We start from the raw sequence: 9,329 nt of genomic DNA on the forward strand, positions 1-9,329 counted from the left end.
CAGAGTTGTCTTAATTTGCATTTCTCTGATTAATAATGACTTGGAGCTTCTTTTCATATGACTAGAAATAGTTTCAATTTCTTCATCATTGTCTGTTCATATCCTTTGACCATTTATCAATTGGAGAATGGCTTGAATTCTTATAAATTTGAGTTAATTCTCTATATATTTTAGAAATGAGGCCTTTATCAGAACCTTCTGCAAATTCTTCTGAAACACCTCACAATACTAGTCTGTGTCCCCCAGCCTTTTGGATTCCTTCCCAACCTCAACACTAGCAAGAAGACAACATTCGTGTAGATAGTTATACATAAAACATACATAAGGTAATTTTTTGAGGGGAAGCTGGGGAAAATAGGGAGGTGCCTTATGCAAAAAAAAAAAAAAAAAAAAAAGTAAAGCTAGAACATGAGAATACCAGGATTTTGAAGAGACAAACTGATTTGTCCAAGACATGTTGAAGAGGGACCCCCAAACTCTGAAAAATCCTTAAAGGAAAAAACCTTCTTTGACTCAGCCTCAGTAAGGGGACTCCACTCCAAGCACAGTTTCATCTTTGTTATCTGGGTGGGGTCGGCTCAGTCCCAAAATCCATTGAATTCAATTCAAATTCTAACCCTGGCTGAAAACCAGCCAGGAGCCAACCTGGGACTCTATCCACAAGCCTCCTTCAGCCTGTAGCCAAAGCCCCCTATTATAAAAGAGCCAGATGGAGCCCTCTCTAGATTGACAAAAGAGGTTTTCAGGTCCCTAAATTCCTTTATAAAGAACTGCTTGTGCTGCCACTAGACCTCCTTTAGTTTTGGGTACCCCCAATCTAAACCTCATCAATGTTACACAACTACTAAAAAGTACAAGGACTGAACTCAAAGAAACTTAGGTTTTGACTTCAAATTAATTATTCTTCCTATTACATCATACTGTCTCTTGGACTACTGCCCTAGGAAAATTATATGATCTTTTTTAGTATTTCTAGTAATAGGAGAATTGTTACTAGGGATCATTCTATTTCCCTTCAGTGGATCAGGAAATCCAGAATGTTTGTTATGACCAAGATGACAAGTCATAGCTAGAAAACAGAACAAGAACACTAAGAAATTAGGCTCATTTAACCTAATATCAGAGAATAATTGGATAACTGCCTGATAGTAAGCCTGTACTTTTAAAAAATGTTTTTAGGATAGGAAAAGTAAAATGGAAAGTCCACAATGGCTTTGTATCTGTAGAAACTCTTCCCAGCAACTTGACATTGTGGGATTTTCTTAGTTTAGAAGAGGTCATCTTATTCTACCCCAACTCGTTCTGCCCATCTTTCAGATGTGGAAAAAGTTCATTTTTTTGGAAAGTAAGCAGTTGCAGAGTTGCAACACATAGATAGATCAATACTTGTTAAAAGTATTTGTCAATATATTCAGTAATCTAAACATTTCCTCCAACCTGTGTGCTTTGTGTACCTCTGGAATTTTGTAAATATTTTTAACTCAATAGAGTGGTTGAGACAACATCCAAATTTCTCAAGCCAAAATAAATTAAACAGAGTATGAATCATTTGGCTCTTTGATTTCTTCTCCTTAATAAATAGGCTAGAAGAATGTCTTCAGGGAGTCTAGGACACTTGTAGCTCTTAATCTTATGAGTCTCTGTCCTTTTTCTTAAAATTATAAACTATTACTGTCTCAAAACAGTGTTACCAATACTAATAATTCTAGTAACTTCTAGTTAGTCAATACAAATATTTTACTTCCATTTTTGACTCCCTTGTTAAGAAAAGGGAAAGGAAGGAAAGGAAATGCAATTATCTCCACACCCTCCAAATTACTTTGTATTCACTCTCTACATAGTTTAGTTTCTGTTTACATTTTATCCTCCACCCTGGAAGGTAAACTCCTTAAGAGGAAGAACAGTCTCCTCTCAAAGCAAAACAAGACAAATGGGGAAAAAAAAGAAACCTCACAAAACCTCACAAAAGAAAATAATTTTTTAAAGATTAGAACTGGGCAAGTGAAAGCTAACAATTCTATGAGACGTCAAGAAACAATAAAATAAAGTCATAATCATAAAAAAAAAATAGAAAATATCTCACTGGAAAAACAAATTACCCAGAAAAAAGATTGAGGAGAGATAATTAAAACAATTATTGGTTTATCTACAAGAAATTATTTTTTAAAAGAACATGAACATTGTTTTTCATGAAATTATTAAGAAAAACTGCCCCGATATCTTAGATCCAAAGTATTAGATAGAAATTGAAAGAATACATTGATCACATCCTGAAAAAGATTCCCCCCAAATGAAAATTTCTAGAAATATAGCAAAATTCCAGAGCTCCCAAGTGGGAGCTTGTTTCTTTCTGAATGTTTGCAATGTTGTCTTCTTTGGTGTAAATAATTCCCATCTATGTTATCATGAATTAGTGAATGTAAAGTAAATGGATTTTCAGTAAATTGATTCAAATGGATTTGAATCTCTCAGGCTTTCAAGAAAGTCAATTATTTCTCTGACTTCAATTTCATTATTTGTAAAAAAAAAAAAAAAAAAAAAAAAGCTTTTTAAATTGTGGATCACAATCCCATGGGATCACATAACTGAGGGACTGTAAAATTATGATTTATTATCAGTCAATGATTTGTATTTTATATATTTCATATCTAAATATAATATACATATATATCATATTATATATGTATTTTATATATGTATACTCCTAGGATCATGTAAAAAAGTCTCAGGCAAAAAGGGATCACAAGTGGGAAAAGCTTAAGAAACTCAGGTCTAGATGATCCCGAAATTTTATTACAGCTTTAAATCATCATTTCCTCCTCATTTTATTCATCCCTCTGTATTTCACAGTGAATGTTAAGGTCATCATTTTGCCCATCTCACTAACAGGATGCCCCCCTTCCCACCTCCATCTGTTATGTTCTTCCCTTCCTATTGCTCTATTGGGTAAGATAGATTTCTATACCCATCTGAGTGTGTTTATATATTCTTCCCTCTGAACCAATTCATTGAGAGTGAGGTTAAACAATTGCCCACCATCCCCAACCCCCACCTTTTCCCATATATATATATATATATATATATATATATATATATATATATATATATATATATATATATATATATATATATATATATATATATATATATATATATATGTAATATAAAGCTCTATTTATAGAGCTATAAAAGCTCTTATTTGCACATCTTTTGTGATCAAATTTGCCCCATTCTATCTCTCCCTTTCCCTTTCTCTTAGAGCATCCCTCTGAAAAGATTAAGATGCATCCTGTGTCATTTATTTATTGATCCTATCTATAAGTAATTCTTTTTGTCCTATGATTGCTTAAGTCATGGTTCTTTATCTTTGAACTTAGTTCAGAGTTTAGTTGATCTGTAATGTTAAGCTTTGAAATCCAGCTCTCCTGACTCAAAGAATATAATAATAATAAATAGATAATATTTATGTAGTGATTTAAGTTTTACAAAGCACTTTATAAAAATTATTTCCTTTGTTAACTTTGGATTTAAAATTCAGAGGATCTGAACATATCCTCCTGATTCTGTGTAAGAAGGACTTCCGTGTAATAAAGAGGTGTTAGCCATTTATTTAAAAGTAAAAGAAAGATACAGTGTTATTTCATCGAGGAGTGTTATAAAGTATTGGATGCTGTTATGGAATCATGGAGAAAGCTATGTACCTACCTCTCTGATCCCATTAAAGGAAATTAGGCTTCCATTGAATGGGGACTAGATGTCCAAGGCTGCAACACTAGAAACATAGAAGCAAGTAGATTGACTATGATCAACCTTTGGGATTTTTTAGTTCTTCTCTACAGATCCTTACTTTATCCTGCTTTTCAAGTGCTCACTTTTCCTATCTACATCCCACCAACACTCTTGACTCAGTGACCTAAGTTTTCACACATGAAATAATCCTAAATAGAGGTGCCCCCCTTTCTAATAAAAAATCCTATTTTTTTTTTAAGTGAGAGGCTGTCTGAAAGACTAACATTGACTGAAGAAGGTAATTTCTCTCACTTTCCCTAAAAAAGAGGCAAGGGTAGACTAATTGGCCCCTAAAAAAAATTGCATCAGGCAGTTCCCAGAGTGGAAAGTACATCAGAGTGACTCACACATGATCACAATCCTCAGGATTATTATCTATACCTGTTTTTATTGCTCCACCAGTATCTGTAATATTTGTATCAGAACATCTAAGTGATAGGGGAAGAGGAAGCTGACACCACTGTGTGTTGCTGTAACTGATAGTTTGTCTAATGCTCTTGATCTCTAGTCTAGAAAGAGGATAACAGAAGCAAATTCAGTCAGTACAATCACATTTCATTCCATCTTTTCCATCAGATTACCCCCTCTATCATCCCTACTTTTATTTATCTGCAATCTTTCCTTGTCTACTGGCTGTTTCCATACTGCTCACATGTCCATGTCTTTTCCATTCTCAAAAAAAGTTCACTTCGCTACCCATTTCCAGTATCATTCCAATCTCTAATTTCTTTTTTTTTTTGTCTTTTTTTTTCTTTTTCTCTTCCCCAGTTACATGTAAAATAATTTTTTAGTTTGTTTTTAAAACTTTGAGTTTCCAGATTCTCTCCCTTCTTCTCCACCCCACATTGAGAGGCACATGTGAAGTTATTCAAAACATTTCCATAAAAGTCACGTTGAGAAAGAAAACAAAGATCTTTCCAACCTCCCCCCCCCCCAAGAAAAAAGTCACAAGAAAAAATTTATTGTTTAAAAAAAGTATGCTTCATCATATGTAATGGGGAAAAACTGGAACCTTTCCCAGTAAGATTAGGAGTGAAAAAAGATTGCCCACTATCACCATTACTATTCAATATTGTACTAGAAACGCTAGCCTCAGCAATGAGTTGAGAAAGAGATTAAAGGAATTAGAGTAGGTAATGAGGAAGCCAAACTATCACTCTTTGTAGATGATATGATGGTAAACTTAGAAAACCCCAGAGATTCTATGAAAAACTATTAGAAATAATTCACAACTTTAGCAAAGTTGCAGAATACAAAATCAATCCACATAAATCCTCAGCATTTTTATATATCACCAGCAAAATCCAACAGCAAGAGGTACAAAGAGAAATTCCATTCAAAATAATTGTCAATAGCATAAAATATTTGGGAATCTATCTACCAAAGGAAAGTCAGGAATTATATGAGCAAAATTATAAAATACTTTCCACACAAATAAAGTCAGATTTAAATAATTGAAAAGACATTCAGCGCTCTTGGATAGGCTGAGAGAATATAATAAAGATGACAATACTCCCTAAACTAACCTATTTATTTAGTGCTATACCAATCAGACTCCCAAGAAACTATTTTAATGACCTACAAAAAATAACCACAAAATTCATATGGAAGAACAAAAGGTCGAGAATTTCAAGGGAATTAATGGGGAAAAAAAATCAAAGGAAGGTGGCCTAGCTGTACCAGATCTAAAATTATATTATAAAACAGCGGTTACCAAAACTATTTGGTACTGACTAGGAAATAGATTAGTTTATCAGTGGAATAGGTTAGGTTCACAGAACAAAATAGTCAATAACTATAGCAATCTAGTGTTTGACAAACCCAAAGATCCCAACTTTTGGGATAAGAATTCATTATTTGACAAAAACTGCTGGGAAAACTGGAAATTAGTATGGCAGAAACTAGGCATGGACCCACACTTAACACCATATACCAAGATAAGATCAAAATGGGTCCATGATTTAGGCATAAAGAATGAGACCATAAATAGATTAGAGGAACAGAGGATAGTCTACCTCTCAGACCTGTAGAGGAGGAAGGAATTTGTGACCAAAGAAAAACTAGAGATCATTATTGATCACAAAATAGAAAATTTTGATTACATCAAATTAAAAAAGCCTTTGTACAAACAAGTACAAACAAAATTAGAAGGGAAGGAACAAATTGGGAAAACATTTTTACAGTTAAAGGTTCTGATAAAGGTCTCATTTCCAAAATATATAGAGAATTGACTTTAATTTATAAGAAATCAAGCCATTCTCCAATTGATAAATGGTCAAAGGATATGAACAGACAATTTTCAGATGATGAAATTGAAACTATTTTCACTCATATGAGTGTTCCAAATCACTATTAATTAAGACAACTCTGAGATACTACTACACAACTGTCAGATTGGCTAAGATGACAGGAACAAATAATGATGAATGTTGGAGGGGATGTGGGAAAACTGGGACACTGATGCATTGTTGGTGGAGTTGTGAACGAATCCAGCCATTCTGGAGAGCAATTTGGAATTATGTCCAAAAATTCATCAAACTGTGCATACCCTTTGACCCAGCAGCGCTACTACTAGGCTTATATCCCAAGGAAATACTAAAGAAGGGAGAGGGACCTGTGTGTGCCAAAATGTTTGTGGCAGCCTTTTTTGTAGTGGCTAGAAACTGGAAAATGAGTGCTTTCCCATCAGTTGGAGAATAGTTGGGTAAATTGTGGTATATGAATGTTATAGAATATTATTGCTCTGTAAGAAATGACCAACAGGATGAAAACAGAGAGGTTTGGAGAGACTTACATGAATTGATGCTGAGTGAAATGAGCAGAACCAGGAGATCATTATACACTTCAACAACTGTATGAGGATGTATTCTGATGGAAATAGATATCCTCGACAAAGAGAAGATCTAATTCAGTTCCAATTGATCAATGATGGACAGAATCAGCTACACCCAGAGAAAGAACACTGGGAAATGAGTGTAAACTGTTTGCATTTTTGTTTTTCTTCCCAGGTTATTTTTACCTTCTGAATCTAATTCTTCCTGTGCAACAAGAGAACTGTTCTGTTCTGCACACATATATTGTATCTAGGATATACTATAACATAGTTAACATATATGGGAATGCCTGCCATCTAGGGGAGGGGGTGGAGGGAAGGAGGGGAAAATTGGAACAGAAGTGAGTGCAAGGGATAATGTTGTAAAAAAATTACCTATGCATATGTACTGTGAATAAAAAGTTATAATTATTTTTTTTAAAGTATGCTTCAGTCTGTATTCAAATACAATTAGTTCTTTCTCTGAGTATGGATAGCTTTTTTCGTTATTGGTCCTTCAGAGTAGTCTTGGATCATTGTGTTGCTGAGAATAAGAAAGTCCTTCATAGCTGATCATCCAGAACATTGCTATTGCTTTTTACATGGTACATTTTACTTTGTTTGAACTCATGGATGATTTTGTAGGTTTTTCTGAGAGTATCCTCCTCATTATTTTTTATAGAACAATATTTCATCATAATAACATACCATAATTTATTTAGCCATTCCCTAATCGCTGGGCATTCCCTAAATTTCAATTCTTTGCTCTGAGAAAAGAGCTGCTACAAATATTTTTGAACATATAGATATTTTTTCCATATTAAAAAAAAAATCTCTTTTAGGAGTCATGCCTAACAGTGGTATTGTTAAGTCAAAGAATATGCATGATTTTATAGACCTTTGGCCAAATCTCTTATTTTGTGGCTTAAGAAGGCCTTCCTTAAGAAGGACATCCATAATAGATAACTCCACTTCCTTTCTTCTCACTTTCATAACTCTCCTAAATCTGACTTCTGATCTCTCCCTCCAACCAAAACTCTCACTCCAGTGTTATTAACAGATTCCTAATAATTAAATCTGATGACCTAGCCTTATCCTTCTGGACCTCTCTTCAACCTTTGACACGCAGTGGTCCTCAAACTTTTTAAATAGGGAACCAGTTCACTGTCCCTCAGACTATGGCAGGGCTGGACTATAGTAAAAACAAAAGCTCCCGCTCTGTCTCCGCCCCTCCACCCCTCATGCCAAAACCGGGAGGCGGCATAAAGGTCCTCAGATGGCGCATCTGTCCCTCGGCTGGTAGTTTGTGAATCCCTGCGTGTAAATCAATCATCCTTTTTGATTCACTTTTCTCTCTAGGGTTTGAGATACTACTCTCTCATGGTTCTCTTGTCTAATGGTTCCTTCTTAGTTTTCTTTGCTGATCATCATCCAGTTGGTGTTCACTCACTTGGACTGTCCCATATGGGATTCTATCCTGAGCCTTCTCTTCTTCTCCCTCTATATTATTTCATTTGGCTTCTATGGATTCAATTATCATCTCTACTATGATAATTTTCAAATCTCCTTATTCAGTCCTAAACTCTCTCCTGACTTCCAAGATAATATATCTAATTGCCTATTTGACACCTCAAACTGAATATCCTGTAGATCTTAAACTGAATTGTCCAAAAATTGTCCCCAAAATTAATTTCCTTTCTTCCAAAACCCTCCCCTCTTTATAACTTCCCTTTAACTGTTAAGGATACCACTTTATCAATCATCTAGGCTCACCACTTAGATGTCAACTTTGATTTCTAACTCTCTCTACATCCCCATAATCCAATCCATAAACAAAGGCTCCCAGTGTTACCTTCATCACATTACTTGTATATGTTCTCTCCTTTCCTGTGCTACCCTTCAAGACCTAATTCTTGGACCATTGCAATAGACTTTTTTTAGTCTGCCTGACACAAATATTTTCCTACTTCAGCTGATCCTCCATTAAATTGCTATGATTTTCCCACAGTTTAGGTATGATCATATCATCATTCTATTCAATCAACTGTCTTTCTTCTGACAGCCATACCTTATTTTTAGAAATAATTTTAGGAATGCCCTTTGATTGAGGAATGACTAACAAAATTGTTCTATATAATTGTGATGGAATACTCCTATACTATAAGAAATGATGAACTCGATGATCTTAGAAAAACATGGATGAATTTGCATGAAATAAAGAAGAATGAAATCATCAGAACCAAGAAAACATTGTATAATAACAGCAATATTGTTTTAAGAACTTTGAGCAGCTAAGTAATTTTAACTATTGTAAATATACAAATTAACTACAAAGGATTTATGAAGGAAGATGCTCTCTGCCTCCAGAGAAAGAAATGATAGAAAGAAGTATGCATAGAAAGATTTTACATCCACCCACATACACATACACAACACAAGCATATATATATTTGGACTAATGGTAGCCATATCTAGAATGAGGGTGGAGGAAGGGAAGAAAAAAGGGGAAAAAAAATTTACATGATAACTATTATATATTTTAAAGGAATAGCAAGTTGAACAAAATTGATTTGCAGTTGTAATCATCTTTTTTTCTACTATGTAATAGAAATGCTCATACTATTAGAAATTTCAAATTGCTGTCCAATAAGCATCTCAAACTTAACATGTCTACAATAAGAGTAGTTAAGTTTTTCCCCAAATTGAATTCTCTCCCAACTTCTCTTAT

The sequence above is a fragment of the Sminthopsis crassicaudata genome, chromosome 3 (assembly GCF_048593235.1).
Source record: "Sminthopsis crassicaudata isolate SCR6 chromosome 3, ASM4859323v1, whole genome shotgun sequence".
Lineage (NCBI taxonomy): Eukaryota > Metazoa > Chordata > Mammalia > Dasyuromorphia > Dasyuridae > Sminthopsis > Sminthopsis crassicaudata.